Raw genomic sequence first — 26363 nt, 5'->3', positions numbered from 1 at the left:
ATTTACAAACAAGCACAGAGTCGCAATACTCTGTTTAGTCTTTGCAGATAGCGAAAAATCGTGTAAAAAAACAAAAGGAATCGAGCAAAATCAGTAGGCCACTAATGGGATCTCTTTTTGACCTCGCTAAAATAGAAACATTAGGAACAACCTGTTGAAAATAGCAATGTGTATGTACATAAGCGGCGTTCATTTGTGTTCACAGTACCCCTTGTTGATTGTTTGAATCGAGCATTGAATTGTTCGAAGTTGGTTCTCTTAAGGATCTTCTCTGCCTGCAAACGAGGAAGAATAGGAATATTCTCTCTCCCTTTGCAGATAGTGAAGGGTAGGTAACGCAAGCCTTTAACACGTCGTACCTATTTCATTCCTCATTGATTGATTGATTGTCCGAACATTGACTGTTTGGGAATTAGTTCTTTTTGGAAGTATTCCCGGTTTGCAAATAAACGTAGGAAAATCTTTGCAAGTAGTGAAAGGGTACGTAATGCGGACCTTTCTCCCCCGTTGTAATCTGTCATGCCTATCTACTCCCCACTGATTGATGCACCTGTTTCACCCGGACCATTTACTAGAGATAGGTCATCTGGCCCGACCAGAGAGCACCCCTAGTGAAAAGGACATATGCAAAAATAACGAAGTGATCACTGTATCCTGTTAACAGAAACTTTAGCATGAAACAACCTGGAAAGAAAAGAATAGGAAAACGAAAATCAGTAGGCCACTGATGGACATGAACTTTTATTAAACAACGAATAAAGAAACGATAACATAACGTAATGATAAAACCTATTAATGTCCTAGAAACAAGAAAACGTTAAAATATGCCAGTGGTGAGAGACCAGAAAAACAGTAAGAGAAACCAAATCACCCCTCGCTGTCCCACCGCCTGCCATGCCAAAAAAATCGATAGACTAGGGAAAATGCAAGTCAGTAGAACATCCGCCCCCACTCTGGAAACTACCAAGGTGGGGCAGGGTTGCGGCTACGCCCAGCCGGGAGCAGCCCATATAAGGCGGATCCTGTTGCCACGCCTCGGCCAGGAGATCCTAACGTAGGGTGTAGCCGGAGGAGAGGCCAAGGCCAGCGGGACCCGGCCAGGGGATTGCCTTTACAACGCTGAACAGTTGCAGGGGCGGGGGAATGTCTCCTCGACCCTCCCCTCTCTCTCCCAGTCCGGCCGCGGTGGCCCTTGACAGTTTCAGGTAGTCCCGCCACATGCTCTTCCGGTCCGGCCACCAACGGTCGGGGGGCCGAGGCCGACGGGATCCGGCTACAGCCGATAAACCAAGAAACCCGTTCATGGGGCCAGAGCCAGGGGCGTCCGGCCGACATCTACCGGAAGCCCGGCCCGAAGACGGACGGGACACTTCTTCTTTCTTGAATAATGGCTGCGACAACACTGGGGGGGGGGATGTCTTGCACATGCCTCCGACCCCCCCCCTCGTCCTCATCGCCTGGTCCGGCCATAACAAATGTCAAGCGAGACGCCGTGGGGTGCACTGGGAGGGAGAGACGGTGCGAACAGGCCTCTCCCGCCTCCCCAGGTGGAGGCTTCCCACCTGCACCCTCAGCGCTCCAGGCGCCCGGAAAAGGGTTCTTCCACTGTAGCCATGCTGCAACGTCTCGCCCGGCAGGGTGGAGCCCGTCCGCTCATTTGACCCCGCGATCGCCAGTAGCTACCGAACTCTCAAAATGGCGGTCGACCTGGCAAGAGCGGGCCCAGCATAAAGAAATGGCCCGGTCACTGGTTGACTCCACCACCGTAGTCCTCCACGACCTTGAAGATTCTACAGCAGCCGCGGGAGTCTCCGACCCCCGATGGGGAATGACTGCCATGATCGCCCGTGGAGTGACGAAACTGTATCCACGGGACGTCGGCGCTCCCATGCTGGCGCCAGCCTCACTTTGAATTACTAGAATCCTGCAGACCTCAGTTCCGGTAAAAGCACAGTGTGACCCGGTAGGAAAAATTGTTGCACCCCCTCCCCTTTTTGACTGATAGTTCAAACCACCGATCCTTTCCTTTGCCCTTTTAACGGAACTTTGGACTGCCTCCCCCTCTTTTACATTTTCTAGAGAAAACAAAACATTAACCACTACATTAGCATAGCAGTTGACACCAGAACTGTTTTCAAATTGAAAACCAACAACATCTTCAACAGAATCCTTTTTGTTTCTGCTGTGACCCTGCTACAGCACAGGCATTGTCCCCAGCAGTAATTCTGCAATGCCGGTAAGAATAGCTGTGGTGCCTACTGGACTCACTCACCCCCGCGGCGCCCCACGCCGTTATTTGCTGGGCGGCAACTTACTAGACATCACTTTCGTGCCATCTAGATTTCAGCGCGTTCTGCTGCCTTGGAACTATTCGCACAACAGACTGCTACTGACGACCCACCCCCAGGCAACATCTTCTGAATTTTCATAATTTGAAAGAACTAATAACAGGTCCTCATCAGGAATTTCCTCTTCAATCATCTCATCAGGAATTTCCTCATGAAAAGTCTGCAATGATGATTCTTGTAACTCTATGGTCTCCAAACATTCGATAAATTCGCCATCAAGAGATTGATCAAAAAAATCATTCAAGTCATCTCCTCCTTGTGAGAATATTTCATTGTTGGTGCTGTCAATTGCAATAAATGTAGTGGATAATTCAAAAGAAATTGCCACGGTCTCTTCGTTGTTTAAATGTTTTTACTGTTTTTGTTTTGTTGTATATATTTATATGTTATTAAAGTTTTATATTCCTACTACTTTGTTGGAGTGCTATATATTTTTAATGTGACACATAATTGTAAAAACTTTGATGTACAAAGAGTCATTCCTAGAATCTTCCGCTTCAGGCTCGGTCCCCTCCCCAATCACAATACAGGATGGTTTTCAGATAGTAGGAACACGTGTGGTGTGACGGATCTCATCGGGTGTGGGCCTTGATCTACTATAACTCCTTTGAAGAGGGGTGATTCTTTACAGCTGGAGCCATAAACTACATCTGCAGGGCTAGCTGATAGTCTGGACAATCGGACACAGAGGAAGAGGAGTGTCAGAGGGTGCGGTAGTGAATAGGGCGAAAGGGAGGTGTCGGGCGGGCACAGAGTGTGATTTTCAGGGAAGAGCAGCGCAGATGGGGGGAGGTTTATTGCCGATGCATAAGACAGAGAGCGGGGGTGACCAGTGCCTGGGGAAGATGCTTGCGAGGGTGGGGAGCCATGCTCCGAATCGACAGCGTGCAGAGAGTGGGTCTGCTCAAGGCATCTAAAATGGCTGCCGTGCACGACAAAAGTGTGGCATTTCAAAAAAGGCAAGATGGCGCAGACATTGTTTTTCAACACTTCCTCATTTCCTTCCAATCGAACGTTAACAGACGTTGGTGCATATTACCAAAGTTAAGCGATATTTATCGCTAACGATGCTTACCAACGAATTTTTTTACCGCTAAGCATCGTCTGAAATTATCGAAGATAAACCTTGCTATTACCAAGGTTTATCGCAAATGCGATAATAAACGGCCGCAATGCATGAATATCGCTAAAAAGTCAGCGATATTCATGCATTACCGAGCTAATGCTCTTAGCCATGTTATCCACCTCCCATTGGATAACATGGCTAAGAACTGCTCAGGGCAGGTGTTACTTTTTGGAGATATTCGCGCTTAGCGCGAATATCTCCAAAAGTTGGTAATAGGAGATAGATATCTTGCATGTTGTAATGCAAATTATTGTGGTATATGGAACTCATACCATAATCTCTCAGGAAAGCAGAAACTGATCCTTTTGGGACCGCCTAAAAAAACCTAGGGGGTGAGGGGTACTCTACTTTGCTCCCTTTTCACGTTCCGAACTATTTTATTTTACTCTCTTCTGTAATTACACAAAATCGCAGCAATAAGATGCATCGGAGACACACAGTGAGAGAAAGGAGGCCGGAGATGAAGAAGAGATGTCAAATACACATTGGAGATAATATAGTGGCAGAAGGGAAGTAAATATGAGTAAACTTACCATGTAACATAAAAATGTTGCACTCTATACTATAAGTCTCATTTTATACTACAATCACTTCGCTACAACCTCATAAATTAAAAATAAAAATGAATAATGTCTCAAACAATTTTTGATTTCTAAAAATAAATTTATTCTTCAGAATTTTCTAAATTTGAAAGAACTAGTACCATGTCCTCATCAGCAATTTCCTCATGAAAAGTCTGCAATGATAATTCTTCTAACTCTATGGCCTCCAAACATTCGATAAATTCGCCATCAACAGATTGATCAAAAAAATCATTCAAGTCATCTCCTCCTTGTGACAATATTTCATTATTGGTGCTGTCAATTTCAATCAATGTAGTGGAATCATTCAAGTCATCTCCTCCTTGTGACAATATTTCATTATTGGTGCTCTCCATTTCAATCAATGTAGTGGAATCATTCAAGTCATCTCCTTGTGACAATATTTCATTATTGGTGCTGTCCATTTCAATCAATCTAATGGAATCATACAAGTCATCTCCTCCTTGTGACAATATTTCATTATTGGTGCTCTCAATTTCAATCATTGTAGTCGACAATTCAAAAGAAATTGCCACGGTCTCTTCATTGTGAGCCATTTTATTTTGAAATTGCTTGCTGTAAATTGCAGAAAAAAATAATCACTTTCATTTATCGTTTTTAGTAATACATAATATAAAACTAACTTTATCAAGTATTTAGTATAACAGAAGGACTGCAAATAAATAACAGAAAACATTTTTCAAATTATCTTCAAGTGTACAACATAGTTCCCCTTACAAAGAAATTGCCACGGTCTCTTCATTGTGAGCCATTTATTTTGAAATTGCTTGCTGTAAATTGCAGAAAAAAATAATCACTTTCATTTATCGTTTTTAGTAATACATAATATAAAACTAACTTTATCAAGTATTTAGTATAACAGAAGGACTGCAAATAAATAACAGAAAACATTTTTCAAATTATCTTCAAGTGTACAACATAGTTCCCCTTACAAATTAACAACTCACCTTTTTAAAAGTAGGAGAAGTGTTAGTACTGTGTAAATCAAACACCAGAAATTCACCACCAACAATTCCTCACAAATGTACCTCAGACAGTAGTATCACAAAATGGCTGTGGTTTCCTCTCATTTGACATATATACATAACCAATTAACTTTCATCACACACAAATACAAAACCAAAGTAACATTTTAATTGGTTCTAAATTTCAACACTTTCAAATGTGTTTTCCCCATGCAATTTTCCATAGGACATTTACATACGTCTACAGCCTGAATGGCTGAACGGAATTACACCAAACTTGGCAAAATGGTACATCAAACCTAAGAGGTCAGGAAGAATCTACTATACCCCCTTATGGTCATTTCCCCCTTCGCTTTGGCCTCCTCTTGTCTCTCAATCCTACCGAGAGACAAGATGGCGGCCGCTACGGACTGTTTGGAATGTTGACAGACGCCGGAGAACCAATCAGCTTCCCAAAGCTCCGTAACACGAAAAGTACTCGAAGCGGAGCGCTGTTACAGATATATATCTTTTTTTGAACGTTAATTTCTCAAAATCCACTGGAGCACATATATTGAGACCTAGCAAAGGCACATCGGGCTACCAGTCCCTAATATTTTGCCAAGTTTCGTGCAAATCCATTCAGCCGTTCGATTATTATTATTATTATTATTTTTTGCCCCGCGGGGCCCTTTTAAAACCTCCACATCAAACCTAGGGGGTCAGCGAGGATCTACTATGCCCCCTTATGGTCATTTGCCCCTTCGCTTTGGCCTCCTCTTATCTCTCGATCCTACCGAGAGACAAGATGGCGGCCGCTACGGACTGTTTGGAATGTTTACAGACGCCGGAGAACCAATCAGCTTCGCTTCACAAAGCTCCGTTGCGCGAAAAGTCCGTGAACCGGAGCGCTCACCGGTCCGCTGTTACAGATATATATCTTTTTTTGAACGTTAATTTCTCAAAATCCACTGAAGCACATATATTGAGACCTACAAAAGGCACATCGGGCTACCAGTCCCTACAATTTTGCCAAGTTTCGTGCAAATCCATTCAGCCGTTCGGGCTAAAAGTGAGGCCAACCGCCCTATGGAAAACTCAATGTTAAAAACACGTTTTGGGACCCCCCTTTTTTCTCGGCCCCCCCTTGACGAACCCCCCCCAAATTTTCAAGGGCTGCTCAGAAACAAAATGTGCCATTTTCCTGAAAATTTCAGCCAATTCCGTCCACAAACGCCAAAGTTATTAGACATAGAATTTTCAAAAATCCCATAGAGAAAAAATCCTAACTATATATACCTACTGGCGACCGCCAGTAGGTAATGTATATATATATATATATATATATATATATATATATATATATATATATATATATATATATATATATATATATATATACATTTTAGAAACACTCACAGTCACTGGATGATGTCATCACTGATGTTATTTGAAATGTCGTCAGTGTTGGCATCAGTGATGTCACTGACCATGTCATGAGTGATGTAATATGCGACGTCATCAGCAGGGAATTGCGGGGGTGAGAGTTTTAGTTAGCTCAGCTAACTATAACGGTTGAATTCCCCTGGTTTTGTATGTCAGCCTACCTAAAATGTCTCTGTAACCTTTGTATTTTTCTGTGAATAAAAAAAAAAATATATATATATACATATATATATATTTTTTTATTCTCGCTCCACTCCCACCATAAATACGGAGCACTCGCGAGCGGGTGCCGGCATCACGGTGGTGGTCCGTGTCAACATAAACGTTCCAATGCTCCTGTTTACCAGAACACAAGCCAGCACGACGAAGGCGTGAATGCCGAAACACGTTTGTTGTTGCTAATAAGAAAATAAAGTTTCTTTGGAATTTGCCCAGCGAGTGCTGGCTTGTGTTCTGGTAAACAGGAGCATTGGAGCGTGTATATATATATATATATATATATATATATATGTACCAGGACCTACGGTGAGACTCGCAGAACAGAGGAAATGGGTAAGTGGCTGCCACCGGATACCGGCTCCGGTATGACTCCTGCTCAGCCTGCAAAGGGGCTGAAATAGGGCATTGTGGCTCGAAAACACGAGGGAAAAAACATCTTTATTATTAAACTGCATGACCCACCAGAGGGTTACTATTTTACCTGCACACGAGGACTACAAGGTCCAGCATGCCGTGAAGGACCCATCCACTTAAGGGACACCCACTGGAGGTTTGAAACTAATGACGGCAAGCACTGCAGGTTCGCAGCAGACTGACATCGTATGGCACACCTCTGATGAAGTTGAAGGCTCAACGAAACGCGTAAGGACTGCCAGATGGACATTATTGAATAAAAAGTGCTTGGGAGCCCTTTGAGTGCGACTCCAATACTTCAGGGTATGAAGTGATGGTAATGATATATATATATGTATATATATATTACCTACTGGCGGTCGCCAGTAGGTATATATAGTTAGGATTTTTTTCCTATGGGATTTTTGAAAATTCTATGTCTAATAACTTTGGCGTTTGTGGACGGAATTGGCTGAAATTTTCTGGAAAATGGAACATTTTGTTTCTGAGCAGCCCCTGGAAATTTGGGGGGGGGTTCATCAAGGGGGGGCCGAGAAAAAAGGGGGTCCCAAAACGTGTTTTTCCAATGTTAATTTCCATAGGGCGGTTGGCCTCACTTTTAGCCCGAACGGCTGAATGGATTTCCACAAAACTTGGCAAAATTGTAGGGACTGGTAGCCCGATGTGCCTTTTCTAGGTCTCAATATATGTGCTTCAGTGGATTTTGAGAAATTAACGTTTAAAAAAAGATATATATCTGTAAGCGCGCTCTGGGCAGCGCTCCGGTTCGCGGACTTTACGCGTAACGGAACTTCGCGAAGCGAAGCTGACTGGCTCTCCGGTGTCTGTCAACATTCTAAACAGTCCGGAGTGGCCGCCATCTTGTCTCTCGGTAGGATCGAGAGACAAGAGGAGGCCAAAACAAAGGGGGAAATGACCATAAGGGGGCATAGTAGATCCTCCCTGACCCCCTAGGTTTAATGTGGAGGCTTTAAAAGGGCCCCGCGGGGCAAAAAAAAAAAATGTTTTTTTTTGTTTTTTTTTGCGTGGGTAGCGCCCGGTTCGCGAACCGGGAAGCGTTCTGGCCAGCGTACTATAAGGAAAAAAGAATGATAGACTTTTCAAATACTGTATGTTAATTGATTGTTGGTTTTGTTGATTATTTTTTAATTTTTTTTATTTTTTAAGCAATTATTTATTATTGTGATTGTTTTTGAAAATTTAATAACATTTCTAACATTTAACTAGTTTATGAATTACATATAAAAATGATTAAAGACTCAAACAATTTTTTAATATTACATACAATTTTATTTTTCGGATTGTTTTTCAAAATGTAATAGAACGTCTAGCATTTGACTGTCCGATATGTCCTCTTGTTGAGTGAACATAAGTTCCCACATTTGACCGTCATCATAATGAAGTAAATGATCCACAAATTCTACACATTGAACTAATTCATGGTCCCGTGATTCATCCATGAAATCTGAGTCATCACTGTCCTCAATATCTTTTTCTGTGTTGTTCTCCAGAACAATTTCGAAGGAAACATTCTGCTCACCTTCCATTTTTTTGCTGTAATTTGCATAAAAAATAAATATATCAGTAGAGATAGGGCACTGTTGGGTTTAAGTTCAGACAGGTACTTGTGAGTTTATAACAGAGAAGTAATCTATGGGCACTGTATGGTTTCAGGCGTGAAGTAGTACTATTAAAAAGTGCCTGTGAAGAAGCCTAAGTAAATTCATAATTATACCACAGAAACCTAAATCAATCCATAATTATAATAAAGAAGCCTTTCTCAATGTCTAACTCTTACAGAGGGATAGTATATAACTATCTGAAAATGTTTTCAAATTTATAAAATAATATCTCACCTTCTAAAAAGAAGTTTAAGTTGTGAGTGAAAATGATCTTGCAATGTAGTTCAGGAAGTAGTAGTCAAAATGGCTGTGTTTCTCTCTCTTCCTTTATATATATTCAGGTACATAGCCAATCAAATGTCAGGTAAAAAAAGTAGAAAATGAAAGTAACATTTTAATTGGTTGTCAATTCCAACACTTCAGATGTGTTTTGTGAAGTAATTTACCTCAGGGTATTTAGAGAGGTCTACAGGCTAAATGGTTAAATGGAATTTCAATCAAATTTGTGAAAATGGTAGGCATTGGTATGTAGTATGAGCTAATCTATATTTGGTGAAATTGTCTCCAGTCGCTTTTCTGTAAACTACTTTCCCACCTTTTTTGATGGTGCGCTTCCCAGGGAGCGACCCGGTACGCGAACTGGTGAGCGCCCCGGTTCGCGAACCTTAAGCGTTACGGGAGTCCACCATTTTGTGTTTCGGTCGAATTAAGATACAAGATGGAGGGCAAATAATGTTCAGAATGGGTAGAAGGGGGCACGGTAGACTTATCTTGACCCCCTAGGTTTTCTGAGGGTGGCTGAGGAGGCCCATATGTGCGAAAAAAAACCCATTTTTTAAAAAATTTAGCGAGGTTAGCTCCCGGTTCGCGTACCGGGTAGCGCCCCAGGGAGCGTACTTTATTGAAAATTAGTGAAAAATGTTAGAGTAAAATAATAATTGTGAGTGATCAGATGTAGGGTAGCTCTGAGAAGAGCTTTTGGGTTTATGGTACATTTAGGTACTTATAAATTGGTACCAATGCACAGTCTTAAATTCAGAATGAAAATTCTGTTGCCCTCATCTGAGAAGTGAACTCCATCTCCTCTGTAGATATCTTGCATGTAGTAACGCAAGTTATTGTTGTACATGGAGCCCATTCCATGGTCTCTCATGTAAGCTGAAACAGATTTGTTTACATGCTTCCTCGACTTCTCAATTTGTGGACAAAATTGGTTTGACCACCTCCATTTCTGTCTTTGGCATATATTTGAATATACCAAGGCAGTCTGAGGAAAAAGTGCCATCAATTGCTCAAAGGTGTCCTTTAAAAGCATTTCCAGACCTACCCCAGTCAAAGTGCCCAAATCATTACCTCCACAGTGCACAATTAACAGGTCAGGTTTTGGCAAATGCATAAAGGTTTTCACCAATGGTATCAATTGGTGACATTTTAATCCTCTGTGGCCAAACCACTTAATTTCCACATCTTGTAGATTGTGGTTAGGTAAATTCCTGTTCTCAGCATACCTCTGAGCCCAATAGATGTAACTATGTCCAACAATCCAGACAGAAAACATGGTGAGAGAAGCTTCTCCTGCAGTCAGATGAAGTGTGGCAATGGAATGGCAGTTGAAAAAATAAGAGTTTAAAATGAAAAAAACTGTGGAGTTTCTGTGTTAATGAAGCAGTAACAGTGATTGGTGGATTTTGATTGCTGAAAACAGAAAGTTAGGGTGCATGGATGAGTTGTTTGAAAGATGTATTTTGAGTGGTCAAGAAAAAATCATTAAATGAAAGAATGCACTGGATATGAGGTGCACTGAGAGTTCAGAGTTCAATTGCAACATTGTTGTGTGAACTTGCAAACACCAGAGGTCTTCCAAGAGGTGGTTGCCATGCAGAAAAGGCATGAAATGGCAGAGGGGGGAAGGGTTTTCATTTGAAAAAAAGTGAGGGAAGAGTTTTGATTGGGTGACATGAGAGATATGTGTGAAGAATTACAGCATTTCTGTGCTTTTGATAGCTGCAGACTCTGGAGTGCATACCTTTTGCTCTGCTGAAGACAAATTGGTGTGTTTCTGAGACTGTTTTGAAACTCAAAGTATTTGCTAAGGTGAGAAAAGATTTCTTTAATTTAGATAGAGAATAGTGTGCTTTAAGGAGAAAATTATGAAGAAAGTTGTGTTCTTCAAATGTTGCTTTGTCTCAAGTGTTTTACAAATAGATTTTGTTTCTTTGAGAAAATGTAATTGGAGAAAATGTGAAGTATTAGTACTGACAGGGTGTTATTGTGCATAGGAGCTGTGGAGTCTTTTCAAATTATGATTTGAAAATCGTTTTTGAGGAAAATGAATGGTTATAATATTTATGACAAGGACATAATGGTGTATGCTTCATTATAAGGCAATTGAGTGTCTCTGATGTTATTTTTCCCATTTTAATGTAAGACCTTTCTCTGTGGAGCATATTGCTTGTAAATATGCTCCCACCTGTGCATGGCAAATTTAGATTTTGAATGATTGTGTTACATAGCTATGTTAAAAGTGACCCAACCATGCTGCAAAGGCAATCAAAAAACGCTTTTATGTGTCTTAAGGACATTTTAAGTCATTTCCCTATGTGCAGTGTTTTCAAATTATGATTTGAAAATCGTTTTTGGGGAAAAGGAATGGTTTGTAAATTTATGACAAGGATATAATGGTGTATGCTTCTTTATAAGGCATTTCAGTGTCTCTGATGTCATTTTTCCCATATTACATTAAAAGACCTTTCCCCGTGGGGCACATTCCTTGTAAATATGCTCCCACCTGTGCATGGCAAATTTAGATTTTTAATGTTTGTGTTACATAGCTATGTTAAAAGTGACCCAACCATGCTGGAAAGGCAATCAAAAAACGCTTTCATGTGTCTTAAGGACATTTTAAGTCATTTCCCCATGTGCAGTGTTTTCAAATTATGATTTGAAAATCGTTTTTGGGGAAAAGGAATGGTTTGTAAATTTATGACAAGGACATAATGGTGTATGCTTCTTTATAAGGCATTTCAGTGTCTCTGATGTCATTTTTCCCATATTACATTAAAAGACCTTTCCCCGTGGGGCACATTCCTTGTAAATATGGTCCCACCTGTGCATGGTAAATTTAGATTTTGACTGTTTGAGTTACATAGCCATGTTAAAAGTGACCCAAAAACGCGCAAAGGCTTTAAAAAAACACTTTCATGTGTCTTAAGGACATTTTAAGTCATTTCCCCCCGGGTGCAGTGTTTTCAAATTATGACTTGAAAATCGTTTTTGACGTAAAGGAATGTTGTTAAAATTTATGTGCGCCATATGCCCCCAAATTTCTTTTTCAGGGGTGCAGCAGGGTGTTCTTGAGACACCCCTGCACCGTTGGAAAAATTCCTAATTTGCGATGAGCTAATTGCTAATCGCAAATTGCACCTTCATTCCTATGGGCCTCCTGGCCCATGGAAATGAATGGGTAATTTGCAATTAGCAATTTGCTCATTGCAAATTAGGAATGGTAAAGAATCGCTATTTATTCCTTAAAATTCGCTATTTTGGAAATGCAAAATAGTTTGATGATACATATGGCGGTTCATCTCTAACAAGATAAGAAGCTTAGGGATACATTTATGATGACTGGCGCAATGAAGTGGACATCACTTACTTCATTGGTAGAGCTTTACATGTATTATCTCCTCTGTATTCTTCGTCAAGCGTAACTTTCATCTGCAATCCTGAGTAGGCCTCACCTTAAACAAATCTCTGGATAGGGCACACCTTATCGTCATCCTGAATTAATCATTTAAAATGCTAGGGACAGATTTATGATAGGTGTATGCCTCTTTTGCAGCCACTGTGCGTCACTTTTGTGATGCAGCGGCGGTGCAAAAGATTTGCTATGAGGCGACAAAATTACAAATTGATGCATTTAGGCAGATGTGTCATGGTGTAAAAAACACCGTGCCACATGAAACTGATGCAGCAGTGATGCAAAAGATGCACCATGTTGCAAGACAGGCCTCACTTGGGGCCATATGTATCAAGCTAATTACCATTCGGAAAGGTCAAAATTCTGCGAATTTCGGCCTTTGCGAATGCTAATTAGACAAATGGTATGTATCAAACAAGTTTGATGCAAAATAAGGAATAGCAAAATTTGCTATTCCTTATTTTGCGAATGCACTGAAGGATTTGCAAATTTTGTGATTCCTTAAATGCAATGTATCAAACAAAAAATATGCAAAAAATGCCATTAAGGATTTGCAAACTACCACCAACTTCTAGTTGGTGGTAATTTGTGAATTCTTTTCAAAAAGCTTTTTTTCCAAAAAACAAAAGGTGCCATATGACGCCCATACATGCCCTTAGGGCATGTATGTGCGCCATATGCCCCCAAATTTCTTTTTCAGGGGTGCAGCAGGGTGTTCTTGAGACACCCCTGCACCTTTGGAAAAATTCCTAATTTGTGATGAGCTAATTGCTAATCGCAAATTGCACCTTCATTCCTATGGGCCTACTGGCCCATGGAAATGAATGGGTAATTTGCAATTAGCAATTTGCTCATCGCAAATTAGGAATGGTAAAGAATCGCTTAAAATTCGCTATTTAGGAAATGCAAAATAGTTTGATGATACATATGGCGGTTCATCTGTAACAAGATAAGAAGCTTAGGGATAGATTTATGATGACTGGCGCATCACCAGGGATGTGCCAGTCATCCTGCGCCGCTGTTCCACCACCCATGGTGTGCTGCATTTACAATGCGGCGCAGCATGGGGCAAAAATGGCACAGATGCGTGACGCATCTGTGCCGTAAAGGTGGCGCATTGCTGGAGTTGTATCGCAAGTGCGATGCAGCTCCAGCAAGGCTCAGGGGTGCCCCATCTCCACAATGTTGCGTCAAGACCTATGCCTGCTTAAAGCAGGCGCAGGGTTTTGACACAGCTTTTTCCTATCTGATTGTAAATGCGGCACACCATGGGTGGCAGAGCAGTGGTGCACGTTAACTGGTGCATGCCTGGGGATGTGCCATTTAACATAAATCTGCCCCTTTACATTTAAGTATGTGCAGGGGACACAGAGTCGGTGAGGCTTATCCAAGGTTAAGAAGAGATGAGTCCTGTTCACTGAAAAATTAGACATAGGCTTCACCTGCTCAGCATCGCTGGACATGGCTAAATAATTGCTGCAAAATGTTACTCTTGTTAAACAATTTTACTATTATAATCTCTGAGATTTGTCTCTTACTCTGCAACATCTCATTGTTGTTATCTTTCTTTAAAGATAAAGACAACATCAACATGAGCGACAATCAGCAATCAGTTGATTTCGACCTCATCATTGAACTCGTAATTGAAACATCAGTGGATGTTGATCCCTTGGATGATTTAAATCCTGAGGATGAAGAAGAACGTGATGAGGATGCAGATTTGTCCGAATTATATGACATAGGGTGGGAAGCTGACCTGCTTGAGCCTATGGAACTATAAACATTTATTTTTAAAATTTACAATAAATGAAAAGTAAAAATGTAAACTGTTTAATTTTAAATTAAACACACCCTCAAAAACAGGTTATGTGTAGTGTCTTCAATAAAATATTAAAATATGCTCATAAAATTAGATCAGATTCACATATAAAACAGGACAGGTAAATGAAGAAGAATTCCATTTCTTTTCTGCTATTTCTGTATTCTAAATTTGCCAAAACACAAAAAAATATTATATGTAAAAATGTTAAGTAGTGTGTTAAGTTTTTGATGACTGTTATTGATTTACTGTTTGGTAATAGTGGTTAATAACATTTTTTATTATATTTTACCACAGATTCAACTGCAGATAATTTCAAATTTTGAGAATGCCAACTAAGGAGAGAATGAGAAAGGCTACAAAACGTCAAAGACAGCAGGTCCATCATTTACAGCAGCAGTCCTCTACAAAAAAAAATCGTCAAGTCACCAAGAAAGCACCGGGTAAGAGTACAAAAACATTCATAAGAAATATTTGTAGTAAAAAAAATATTACTACAGAAAATGTTTCAGTCCAGAAAAAGAGAAGCAATTCAAACGGAAAGGAAAGGCCAATCAAAAATGTTACTGCTAGAGCAAGAGATAACTCTGTGCATGATAGTAGAAGGAAACAACAGTTTAGGGACATTCGTAAACGAATGTTCCGCAACAGGATAATTGGCAATTTGTTAAAAAATATTAAGAAAGGTCAACAGAAAGTGCTTTTTTATAAGAGAAAAAAAAAAGTTGATAAAGTTATTGATCAGGCATTTGAAATTAAACGTAAGTTATTTATTTTGATAATCAATAGAATTAGGAAGCTAAACAAGGCAATTTATGATTTCAAAAGAAATAGTAGATGGAAGAGAATAGTTAATCGTAGTAATTTTTGTGACGTTTTTTCTGGAGAATGGATGCATAGTTCAAGCTGTGAGGCATTTTTTAATGAGGAGAGTTATTTCCAGGATAATGATTTGGTGCATGCAGTTGACACCAGTGGTCGTGCTTATGAAGTGAAAGATGGTTGTCCAGTTGAAAAAGAAAAACTTGTGACAACAGAGGCAGAAGAGGTGTTAGGTAATGAGGTTTTAGGAAGACGTGCTAAGGGTCCTGTGTACACCTGGAAGTGTAGTAGTATTTGCAGTGTGCGACAGGATTCCATCAATTTGCTTTGTGATTTTGTACGGTCATTTAATAAGAAAAGTTTGAAGCAGAAAATGAGGTTGTTGCAACAATTAGATCCTTGCAGAGTGAGAGAAGTGACAGGTTTGCATGGTCATTCACTGGCTTGTCTTTCCAGGAGAGTATGCCAGAGTGTTTTTCATCATTTCAGGATGCTAGCAGTGCATCATAATAAAGTGAGGAAATTAGTTAGAATGTTGTATTATGCTAAGAGTCCAGCAATTATGCTTAAACAATTATGCGCTGCTCTTTTGCATGGTTCTGAAATAGATGTGAAGAATATATGTGAAGAAATTGAGTTTTGTTACTTTGGAAGTAAAGAGGAGAATGTTGAAATTGACCAAGAAGAAGCGGGTAATGTGGAAGATAGTGTACAGGTTTCCAGTACAGATAATTTCCAGAGGGAAATTGCGACGTTTCAGGTCAAATCAAGTGAGAGGCCAAATTTCACTTGTGTGTGTTGTCGACGCACTTATTATAAGAATCAGACTAAGTTAGTGGATTTATATGCAAAAAGTGAAAGGGAAAATAATAGTGAATGGAAGGATTTCACAACATACTTGATGGTAGAAAATTGTTTTGATTTGGGATTGGATCAACGTGTGTGTACTTATTGTTGTTGCAAATTAAATCAAAACCAGATGCCTGCTAGAGCAGTTCATAATAATCTGGAATTGGTTGAGATTCCTTCTGAATTGAAGGATTTAAATACTTATGAATCTATTTTGATTCAAAGTATCCATCCCTTTCAGGCTATTGTAAGAATGGAGCCAAAGACAGGGAAATTGCCTCCATCAGATTTACAGAGAGGATTAAAGGGAAGAGTTGTTTATTTGCCTCTAGATTTGAAGAAAAACATTAACACAATTGGAGTAGAAAAAGTGGAAGAGGAACCTCTGGTTATCTTAGTTAATGGGGTTCCGACAAAGAATAAGAAAATATGGCAAGATTTAGTGGATGTTAGGAAAGTTAAAAAGGCAACATTGTATTTGAAAAAAAATAATAAATACTATAAGAATGTATATGTTGCAGAAGAGGAAGTAAGTGAGGAAGAGGATAGCGATTTGTGTGCTGGTCAAATTGAGAAAGTAGAACCCTATACTAGTGAAGAAATATATGAACATTATAGTGTTCATCCTTTGCATTCCAAGGAAGTCATGGGGAATGCTATTGAGTTGTTTCAAATGAAACAAGCCAAAGGGAGTCCCATTAGTGTTTGGGAGGAAAGTTTGGAAGCTCGGTGTTTCCCACAGCTTTTTCCAACAGGTCAGGGAGGAAGATATGATGAGCGACCTCATCAAATTCCTGCTTCTGAATACCGGACTTTGCGATTGTATGCAGGAGATGCTAGGTTTCGACAATGCATTCCCTATTTGTTTCATCTCCTGTTTGAAAGCGATCTGTCTGGACTGTCATATGCAGTGAACCACATCTTGAAAAGTGGTATACACATGCAAAACATCTCGGCAAGTGACTTTATGGATAAAGTCAATGTCCAAGACAGTATTTTGGATTCTCACCTGATTAATCTCATGGCGTGTCAGCGTGGTACTAATGAGTACTGGTACCGTCGTCATGGTGATTTAAAATGTATGCTGAGGAACTTAGGAACTCCCACATGGTTCCTCACTCTGAGCTGTGCCGAGTATGGCTGGGAAGACTTACTTGAATTTCTACGAGAGGCAAATGCTAACGTAGAAAACATCGAATTCAAGACACCCGGAGAACTGTGCTCTTTGGATCCAGTCAATGTATGTAGGTACTTCAATCATAGATTTGAAGCTATGATGTCTTTCATCATGAATAAGAAGAATCCACCTCTTGGAGAGGTGTTGGATTTCTTCTGGAGAAAGGAGTACCAAGCAAGAGGTGCTCCTCATATACATATGTTGCTGTGGATCAAGGATGCACCTAAATTTGGAACGGATCCAGAAGACTCAGTGATGAGTTTTATACAACAGTATTCTACGTGTGCTGTTCCAAACGCAAAGGAGAAGAAAAGCCTAAGAGAAAAAGTTCTGCGTTTCCAAAGCCATCGATGTGGAAAGTACTGTCGTCGTAAATTCCGAAACAAGGACAAGTTCTACACCAAATGTCGTTTCGGCTTTCCACGACCGGTGATTTCTAAAGGAAGAGTAAACAGTTTGATGTCTTCGCTGCGACATAATGTGATGAAGAAATCACCTAAAAACACATACAATTTGAAGAGGAACGAAGAGTCCAAGTACATCAACGACTACAACCCGGTGATTTTGTCCATGTGGAATGCTAACATGGATATACAGTTTGTGGCTGATAACTGTATGGCTGTGGCTCGGTATGTGACGTCTTACATCACCAAAAAAGAGAAGACAGAATTGAAGGATATGTGGGAGGACATTTCCCATGAAAAGAGCCTCAGCAAGAAGTTGTACAGTTTCAGTCTGAAGATGTTGTCGCATCGAGAAATTGGAGCGTACGAATGTTCTGACCGGTTGTCTTCAGCAAGTCTCTATGCCAAGTCCAGGAGTATCATTTGGGCGAGTCTTGGTCTTGCTGCAACGCGTAATCGAGTTCTCAAACCTGTGCGGGAAATTGAGTATTTGGCGGAAAAGGAGCCAAACAGTACCGACATTTTGAAGACCAACATGTTGGATACATATTATCCAAATCGAAGCATTCACCTCGAGAATGTTTGTTTATATGAGGTTCTTCAAAATTACATATTCAAGAGGAACATCAAAGAAGATACTGAGAAAGGAGTGTATGCTGTAATAGGAAGTGAGGGATGTCTGGTCAAGCAAAGAAAATGCCACTTGGTAAACCATCGAAAATTGAGTGGCGAATCTCCTGAAAAAAAGGAGTTTTTCTATTTAGCACTTTTGCAACTTTTCAAGCCTTGGCGTGCAGAAGAGGAACTGCTTGGAGATTTTCTCTGTTACGAAGACTCTTTCAATGCCGCCAAGGAGACCATAGAATGTCCTGCTTTTCCCAAATATGTAGAAATGTTGAATGCGGAAATTGAGCAGGAAGCAATGATTGCAGCCGAGATTGCCAGAGACAGTTCTCAGGACAGTCAGAGTTCTGCTTCATTGAGTCAGGATCCACTAGGAGGACCTGTTATCGAAAATGAAGCTGCCACTGCTATGAATGAAGTGGAAAGAGCCATGGCACATGCTCAGGAGGATGCGGTTAACTTAGAAGAGTTGGAAAGACAACTCAACGTTGAGCAGAGGAAAATATATGACGAAGTTACCATGCAAATTGATCATGGATTAAGTCATGACAAGAAAGAGTGCTCATGTACGTCGTTTAAGCCTGTCCGACTGTACGTGAGTGGAGAAGCGGGAACTGGAAAAAGTTTCCTTATTAAAGCAATTTCATGTTATTTGCAGGAAAGGACAGAGTCATCGCTGTCTTGTGTTGTCACCGCTCCAACTGGACTGGCAGCACATAACATTAAAGGGATTACTTTACATCGTTTACTGATGCTGCCAGTGGAGCATGACAACAAATTACAATATCACAAGCTATCTGGAGATGCTTGTTTTGTAGTTTCAAGAATCTTGAGGAAAATGAAACTTCTTATCATTGACGAAGTAAGCATGGTTTCCAATGTCATGCTTGCCTTTGTGCATTTGAGAATGCAAGAAGTTCTCAAAACAGAGTATGATGTGTTATTTGGTGGCAAACACATCATTGTTTTCGGAGATCTTCTGCAGCTGACACCAGTGAAAGGGCAACCTGTGTTCAAAATGCTCACGCATGAAGATACCAGGAAGTGCCTAGGCAGCATTGGCAACGTCAATATATGGTTAAACTTCAATTATGCTGAACTGCATGAAAATATGCGTCAGGCGAAGGATGAAGTTTACAAGACTATTCTACAAGATGTTAGAATTGGAAAAGTGACCGAGCATGGGAAAGAAGCTTTACATGCACGATTACTGTCAAATTTATATCCAGAACAAGATGTTGTGCCTGAGAATATTTTTCAGAAAATTACTGAGAAGAAATCTGGAATATGTTTGATGCCAACTCTTGCAGAATGTGCCAAATTCAACAACAAAATGTTGCATTTAGAAAAGCAAGAGATTGTGAAACTGGAAGCTATTGACAGAGTAGAGCATATGGGATCAACAATTATTTTGTCTGAGAATCTGAAAACAAAATTGGATTCATTAGAGAAGAGTATATCTAAAACTGCAGGTTTTGAAAAGACTCTGAATGTGTGCTTGAACTGCCGTATAATTTTAAGAAGGAATTTACATGTTGAAAGAGGTCTGGTAAATGGATCAATGGGTAATGTTGTTGATTTTGTGAAATACAGAAATAAAAAAATCGTCAAGTCACCAAGAAAGCACCGGGTAAGAGTACAAAAACATTCATAAGAAATATTTGTAGTAAAAAAAATATTACTACAGAAAATGTTTCAGTCCAGAAAAAGAGAAGCAATTCAAACGGAAAGGAAAGGCCAATCAAAAATGTTACTGCTAGAGCAAGAGATAACTCTGTGCATGATAGTAGAAGGAAACAACAGTTTAGGGACATTCTTAAACGAATGTTCCGCAACAGGATAATTGGCAATTTGTTAAAAAATATTAAGAAAGGTCAACAGAAAGTGCTTTTTTATAAGAGAAAAAAAAAAAGTTGAGAAAGTTATTGATCAGGCATTTGAAATTAAACGTAAGTTATTTATTTTGATAATCAATAGAATTAGGAAGCTAAACAAGGCAATTTATGATTTCAAAAGAAATAGTAGATGGAAGAGAATAGTTAATCGTAGTAATTTTTGTGAAGTTTTTTCTGGAGAATGGATGCATAGTTCAAGCTGTGAGGCATTTTTTAATGAGGAGAGATATTTCAAGGATAATGATTTGGTGCATGCAGTTGACACCAGTGGTCGTGCTTATGAAGTGAAAGATGGTTGTCCAGTTGAAAAAGAAAAACTTGTGACAACAGAGGCAGAAGAGGTGTTAGGTAATGAGGTTTTAGGAAGACGTGCTAAGGGTCCTGTGTACACCTGGAAGTGTAGTAGTATTTGCAGTGTGCGACAGGATTCCATCAATTTGCTTTGTGATTTTGTACGGTCATTTAATAAGAAAAGTTTGAAGCAGAAAATGAGGTTGTTGCAAGAATTAGATCCTTGCAGAGTGAGAGAAGTGACCGGTTTGCATGGTCATTCACTGGCTTGTCTTTCCAGGAGAGTATGCCAGAGTGTTTTTCATCATTTCAGGATGCTAGCAGTGCATCATAATAAAGTGAGGAAATTAGTTAGAATGTTGTATTATGCTAAGAGTCCAGCAATTATGCTTAAACAATTATGCGCTGCTCTTTTGCATGGTTCTGAAATAGATGTGAAGAATATATGTGAAGAAATTGAGTTTTGTTACTTTGGAAGTAAAGAGGAGAATGTTGAAATTGACCAAGAAGAAGCGGGTAATGTGGAAGATAGTGTACAGGTTTCCAGTACAGATAATTTCCAGAGGGAAATTGCGACGTTTCAGGTCAAATCAAGTGAGAGGCCAAATTTCACTTGTGTGTGTTGTCGACGCACTTATTATAAGAATCAGACTAAGTTAGTGGATTTATATGCAAAAAGTGAAAGGGAAAATAATAGTGAATGGAAGGATTTCACAACATACTTGATGGTAGAAAATTGTTTTGATTTGGGATTGGATCAACGTGTGTGTACTTATTGTTGTTGCAAATTAAATCAAAACCAGATGCCTGCTAGAGCAGTTCATAATAATCTGGAATTGGTTGAGATTCCTTCTGAATTGAAGGATTTAAATACTTATGAATCTATTTTGATTCAAAGTATCCATCCCTTTCAGGCTATTGTAAGAATGGAGCCAAAGACAGGGAAATTGCCTCCATCAGATTTACAGAGAGGATTAAAGGGAAGAGTTGTTTATTTGCCTCTAGATTTGAAGAAAAACATTAACACAATTGGAGTAGAAAAAGTGGAAGAGGAACCTCTGGTTATCTTAGTTAATGGGGTTCCGACAAAGAATAAGAAAATATGGCAAGATTTAGTGGATGTTAGGAAAGTTAAAAAGGCAACATTGTATTTGAAAAAAAATAATAAATACTATAAGAATGTATATGTTGCAGAAGAGGAAGTAAGTGAGGAAGAGGATAGCGATTTGTGTGCTGGTCAAATTGAGAAAGTAGAACCCTCTACTAGTGAAGAAATATATGAACATTATAGTGTTCATCCTTTGCATTCCAAGGAAGTCATGGGGAATGCTATTGAGTTGTTTCAAATGAAACAAGCCAAAGGGAGTCCCATTAGTGTTTGGGAGGAAAGTTTGGAAGCTCGGTGTTTCCCACAGCTTTTTCCAACAGGTCAGGGAGGAAGATATGATGAGCGACCTCATCAAATTCCTGCTTCTGAATACCGGACTTTGTGATTGTATGCAGGAGATGCTAGGTTTCAACAATGCATTCCCTATTTGTTTCATCTCCTGTTTGAAAGCGATCTGTCTGGACTGTCATATGCAGTGAACCACATCTTGAAAAGTGGTATACACATGCAAAACATCTCGGCAAGTGACTTTATGGATAAAGTCAATGTCCAAGACAGTATTTTGGATTCTCACCTGATTAATCTCATGGCGTGTCAGCGTGGTACTAATGAGTACTGGTACCGTCGTCTTGGTGATTTAAAATGTATGCTGAGGAACTTAGGAACTCCCACATGGTTCCTCACTCTGAGCTGTGCCGAGTATGGCTGGGAAGACTTACTTGAATTTCTACGAGAGGCAAATGCTAACGTAGAAAACATCGAATTCAAGACACCCGGAGAACTGTGCTCTTTGGATCCAGTCAATGTATGTAGGTACTTCAATCATAGATTTGAAGCTATGATGTCTTTCATCATGAATAAGAAGAATCCACCTCTTGGAGAGGTGTTGGATTTCTTCTGGAGAAAGGAGTACCAAGCAAGAGGTGCTCCTCATATACATATGTTGCTGTGGATCAAGGATGCACCTAAATTTGGAACGGATCCAGAAGACTCAGTGATGAGTTTTATACAACAGTATTCTACGTGTGCTGTTCCAAACGCAAAGGAGAAGAAAAGCCTAAGAGAAAAAGTTCTGCGTTTCCAAAGCCATCGATGTGGAAAGTACTGTCGTCGTAAATTCCGAAACAAGGACAAGTTCTACACCAAATGTCGTTTCGGCTTTCCACGACCGGTGATTTCTAAAGGAAGAGTAAACAGTTTGATGTCTTCGCTGCGACATAATGTGATGAAGAAATCACCTAAAAACACATACAATTTGAAGAGGAACGAAGAGTCCAAGTACATCAACGACTACAACCCGGTGATTTTGTCCATGTGGAATGCTAACATGGATATACAGTTTGTGGCTGATAACTGTATGGCTGTGGCTCGGTATGTGACGTCTTACATCACCAAAAAAGAGAAGACAGAATTGAAGGATATGTGGGAGGACATTTCCCATGAAAAGAGCCTCAGCAAGAAGTTGTACAGTTTCAGTCTGAAGATGTTGTCGCATCGAGAAATTGGAGCGTACGAATGTTCTGACCGGTTGTCTTCAGCAAGTCTCTATGCCAAGTCCAGGAGTATCATTTGGGCGAGTCTTGGTCTTGCTGCAACGCGTAATCGAGTTCTCAAACCTGTGCGGGAAATTGAGTATTTGGCGGAAAAGGAGCCAAACAGTACCGACATTTTGAAGACCAACATGTTGGATACATATTATCCAAATCGAAGCATTCACCTCGAGAATGTTTGTTTATATGAGGTTCTTCAAAATTACATATTCAAGAGGAACATCAAAGAAGATACTGAGAAAGGAGTGTATGCTGTAATAGGAAGTGAGGGATGTCTGGTCAAGCAAAGAAAATGCCACTTGGTAAACCATCGAAAATTGAGTGGCGAATCTCCTGAAAAAAAGGAGTTTTTCTATTTAGCACTTTTGCAACTTTTCAAGCCTTGGCGTGCAGAAGAGGAACTGCTTGGAGATTTTCTCTGTTACGAAGACTCTTTCAATGCCGCCAAGGAGACCATAGAATGTCCTGCTTTTCCCAAATATGTAGAAATGTTGAATGCGGAAATTGAGCAGGAAGCAATGATTGCAGCCGAGATTGCCAGAGACAGTTCTCAGGACAGTCAGAGTTCTGCTTCATTGAGTCAGGATCCACTAGGAGGACCTGTTATCGAAAATGAAGCTGCCACTGCTATGAATGAAGTGGAAAGAGCCATGGCACATGCTCAGGAGGATGCGGTTAACTTAGAAGAGTTGGAAAGACAACTCAACGTTGAGCAGAGGAAAATATATGACGAAGTTACCATGCAAATTGATCATGGATTAAGTCATGACAAGAAAGAGTGCTCATGTACGTCGTTTAAGCCTGTCCGACTGTACGTGAGTGGAGAAGCGGGAACTGGAAAAAGTTTCCTTATTAAAGCAATTTCATGTTATTTGCAGGAAAGGACAGAGTCATCGCTGTCTTGTGTTGTCACCGCTCCAACTGGACTGGCAGCACATAACATTAAAGGGATTACTTTACATCGTTTACTGATGCTGCCAGTGGAGCATGACAACAAATTACAATATCACAAGCTATCTGGAGATGCTTGTTTTGAAGTTTCAAAAATCTTGAGGAAAATGAAACTTCTTATCATTGACGAAGTAAGCATGGTTTCCAATGTCATGCTTGCCTTTGTGCATTTGAGAATGCAAGAAGTTCTCAAAACAGAGTATGATGTGTTATTTGGTGGCAAACACATCATTGTTTTCGGAGATCTTCTGCAGCTGACACCAGTGAAAGGGCAACCTGTGTTCAAAATGCTCACGCATGAAGATACCAGGAAGTGCCTAGGCAGCATTGGCAACGTCAATATATGGTTAAACTTCAATTATGCTGAACTGCATGAAAATATGCGTCAGGCGAAGGATGAAGTTTACAAGACTATTCTACAAGATGTTAGAATTGGAAAAGTGACCGAGCATGGGAAAGAAGCTTTACATGCACGATTACTGTCAAATTTATATCCAGAACAAGATGTTGTGCCTGAGAATATTTTTCCGAAAATTACTGAGAAGAAATCTGGAATATGTTTGATGCCAACTCTTGCAGAATGTGCCAAATTCAACAACAAAATGTTGCATTTAGAAAAGCAAGAGATTGTGAAACTGGAAGCTATTGACAGAGTAGAGCATATGGGATCAACAATTATTTTGTCTGAGAATCTGAAAACAAAATTGGATTCATTAGAGAAGAGTATATCTAAAACTGCAGGTTTTGAAAAGACTCTGAATGTGTGCTTAAACTGCCGTATAATTTTAAGAAGGAATTTACATGTTGAAAGAGGTCTGGTAAATGGATCAATGGGTAATGTTGTTGATTTTGTGAAATACAGAAATAGAGATGGAATTGAATTTTTAAAAATTAAATTTGATGGCATTGAGGAAGTACAGCTAATTGGTCGTTGTTCTGGTAGATTTTTGCTTGTAAAAGACTTATATGTTTGCCGTAAGCAGTTTCCTGTTTGCTTGGCATATGCGGTGACAATCCATAAATCGCAAGGTTTAAGTGTAGACAGTGCATTGGTGAATATTGGCAGTTCTGTGTTCAAGGAGGGTATGGCATATGTGGCATTGTCACGAGTTAGAACTTTATCGGGATTGTACTTGATTGAGTGTGATGTCACAAACATTTGTGCGGATCTAGATTGTGTTAAGGAATACAATAGGTTAAGAAGAGAGTATGCGCCACATTTGCCTCAATATCCTTTGTTTGAGAAACGTGTGGTAGGCCGGAAACGAAGAAATGTGACCAATACTGGGGAGGTTGTAGCAAAAAGACGAAAAGTCGATGAACCTGAAATTATAAGCAGAAACAAAAAGGATTCTGTTGAAGATGTTGTTGGTTTTCAATTTGAAAACAGTTCTGGTGTCAACTGCTATGCTAATGTAGTGGTTAATGTTTTGTTTTCTCTAGAAAATGTAAAAGAAGAGATTGTGGTCAATTCTGATCAAAGATTTTGCAGTTTGTTAAATTCTGTCTTAGAAAAATGTAGCACTGATAGAACAAACATAGAAAGTGTGTCTGAAATTCGAAATCTGTTAGACAGATGTTCAGGCCAAACACAATTCTCTCAAAATATTCAGCAAGATTGTCAGGAGTTTTTAATGTATATGCTTGATGTATTGCATGCTGAAGGTGTAGATGTAGATCGGCTGTTTGGGCTTTCTTATCAATGGCAGCATGACTGCGAGAACTGTATGGTATGAAGTACTACTAGTGTAGACTCAGAAAGATTTATATATTTAACTTTGCCAGACAGTAAATCAGTCTCCTTTAATAAGCTAGTAAAAGCAGCTGATCACAACATGGAGTGTAGCCAATGTAAATCTGAAATGATGTCCACATTATTTATACGAACATATGGCCAGTATGTCATTTTAATGTTACAACGATGTAGGCCTGATGGAACAAAATTGACAACTTTAATTAAAAATTTTGTGGCTTCGCAGTTGTCAATATCAGGAAGGACTTTTGTAACTGCAGCAATTATATATCATGACGGTCCTTCAATAACATCAGGACATTACACAGCTTATTTAAAGTCTAGAAATGGCTGGTCATTCTGCAATGATTCTGTTTTAATTTTCAAAAACAAAATTGCCGTATGACCTTAAAAACTCTTACCTGGTGTTTTTAAAACCAAAATTTTAGGGAAAGAATCTCGGGATGTGCTCTGAGGAATTTCAAGAAGTTCTAATGGCTCCTACACGATTTGGCCTTGAGGATAAGTGTAGTTCAGGGACATAACTTCTAACCATAAGACTGGACGTCATGGAGAAATAAGTGCACTTTGAATGAGTTCAGAAAAACTATTTCTTTTTATAAGCTAATTGAAGCAGCCAATCAAAACATAGAGTAGAGGGAATGTAAGTCTGCAATGCTGTCTACTGTTTTATATTGCTTTGTGATTAAAAGTGATGTAGAG

This window comes from Lissotriton helveticus, chromosome 4_1, assembly GCF_964261635.1.
Source record: "Lissotriton helveticus chromosome 4_1, aLisHel1.1, whole genome shotgun sequence".
Taxonomy (NCBI): domain Eukaryota; kingdom Metazoa; phylum Chordata; class Amphibia; order Caudata; family Salamandridae; genus Lissotriton; species Lissotriton helveticus.
The sequence above is the reverse complement of the archived record's forward strand: the minus strand, read 5'-3'. Positions refer to the sequence as shown.